Here is a 2,421-nt window from a genome sequence, read left to right as displayed (position 1 = left end):
GGGATATTCATATTACTGATGTGCACCTGTGACGGCAAGCCACACATGGTAAGCTCCACACCTCACCGCCAGTTGATTCACTTTAGTTTACTTTGCAGTCACTACTTTAAATATATTCTATTTATTGTCCAATATTGTTTCTTTATTAAATGTATTTATTTTTTCATTTCACCTTCCAATGTTTGTATGGCATGCACACATATTATCACCGCAAGGTCAAAGTTCTGTTTTATGTTATATTAATACATCTGTCTTTGCTTGAGTTACCTGGGGTTTGGCTTCCCCTTCCTGGCTGGCAAAAGGTGTGGCAAAGGGCTGGGAGAGCTCAAGAATAGCTGACAGCCTAATTGGGTGAAACCAAATGATTCAAGTTTGTTTAATTGTTTTGGATTAGTTAATGTTATTGCAGCCATTTTCCCCCCTTGTGTGATATTTGATTTAGCTAAACCATTAATTAAGTTCCCTTGAACTTGAAATGTATGGCTGTACTTATTAGTATAGTCAGACTGTACTATACATACAGCATTATGAAAAAGTCTTGAGCCAACCCTTAGTAGTAGTAGTATCATTATTTTCTTGACATTTCTTTAAGTAGTCTTTAGGAATAGTTCTCCGGGCTTCTTAGAGGACATTCAAAGCTCTTCTTTGGATGTTTGTTGGCTTTTGTTCTGTTCTCTGTCAAGATGATCCCACACTGATTCAGTATACCGAGGTCTGAACTCTGGGGAGACCAATCCATGACTGATACTGTTCCATTGTGTGGTTTTCTAACACTGTATTGGCAGAAGAATTAAGCTGTTGCCAATCAGATGCTTTCTCAATGGTATTGCATGGTGGATAAAAATCTGATGGTACTTTTCTCTGTTCATTATTCCATCAATTTTAACAAGAACTCAGACACCAGTAGCTGAAATGGCCCCAAGCAAATTTTACTACTCAGACATGCAGCTACATGTTTGCAGTTTAACTGAGAAAAAAATATTTCATGTTTCTACAAGAGCGGATGCCGTTGAGCGTTCAGGAAGACTGTTAATGTCCTTGGGTGTGGACTAAAGTATGATCAACTAGTAACAAACAGAACTCATTTTACACTGCATGTTATTAGTAGCTGTTCTTTGATAACTTTAAAAAAACAAGAATTGGGTTCATAAGTTTGACTATAGTTTGGATTTTGTCTCATAGACAAAGGGTCAAAAGTATACTTGCACCCCCATTTTACATATCCTTAAGCAAGGCCACTTCAGAAGCCTAATGTTAGCCTGCTTTATCCTTTCATAAACCAGTGTTGATGTGTTTGGCATCATTGTCCTGTTGGAACACCCAACTGTGTCCACGTTCCAACCATATAGCTGTTGATCTGAGGTAAAGTTGAAGAATTTGAAGGTAGTCCACTGCCTTCATTATTTGATCCAATACCACTAGCAGCAAAACAGCCCCAGGAGCATGATGCTACCTCCACCATGATTGACAGTGGTACCGTGTTTTCTGTTTTGAAAGCCTCAGCTTTACTTCTCCAAACATAACTCTTGTCATTGTGGCTAAATAGCTCAATCTTTGTCTCGTCTGACCATTTGGCTTGCCCATGTGGGCAGCTGCAAATTTTAGTTGAGCTTATAGGTGTCACTTTTGGAAGGGGGCTTCATCCTTGGTCAGCACCCTCTCACTCTATAGTGATGTAAAACTTACTTCATTTTGGACGGTGATGCTGGTGTTGTAGCAGTTTCCAGTGCATGGCACGATTGAGCTTTGGTGGTTCCTGGGTTGTTCCTGAACATCCTAACCAGTTTCTTCTCATCTGAGGGTGATAGTTAGTGTCATCTTCCAGACCTTGGCAAAGTGGTGACACATCTGGATATCTTATACTTAATTGTTTGAACTGATGATCTTGGAATCTGCAGTTGTTTAGAAATGGCTATAGGAGAAATCCTCAACTTGTGTAAATCTACACTTCTCTTTCTTAGATCTTCACTGAGTTCGTTAGAATTTCCCATTGTTCTCTGTGTTGATTGATCCAATAAGTTCTGTCAAACAAATTCTTTTTATGCTGGCAAAGAGAAACTGGCAGTTGTAGTCTATCATAGTCAGTAATATGAAGTTCATTGGCCTTGGCCTTGTTAAGTTAAAAGACACTGAAGATTTAGGTGAGTATATGTACTGTATATATATTAGACGCTGTATATATACTTCTCACCCAATGTGGGTAAGAGAAAGTCCCAAATACATGTAAATGTGTAAACCCAATTCTTGTTTTTAAAAGTCATTATAAAGACTTTGTACAATCATTCCATCCTGGAAAAGAAACAGTTCGAAGAAATCATTAAAATCACATAGTTGCCATAACAATTATGCCCATAATGAGTATAAGTAAACATCTGACCATAACTGAATAATGACTCCTTCAAACTCTGATATATATATATA

Source organism: Haplochromis burtoni, unplaced genomic scaffold (assembly GCF_018398535.1).
Source record: "Haplochromis burtoni strain Fernald_Lab_line unplaced genomic scaffold, NCSU_Asbu1 Contig_520, whole genome shotgun sequence".
Taxonomy (NCBI): Eukaryota; Metazoa; Chordata; class Actinopteri; order Cichliformes; family Cichlidae; genus Haplochromis; species Haplochromis burtoni.
This window is presented reverse-complemented; position numbering follows the sequence as displayed.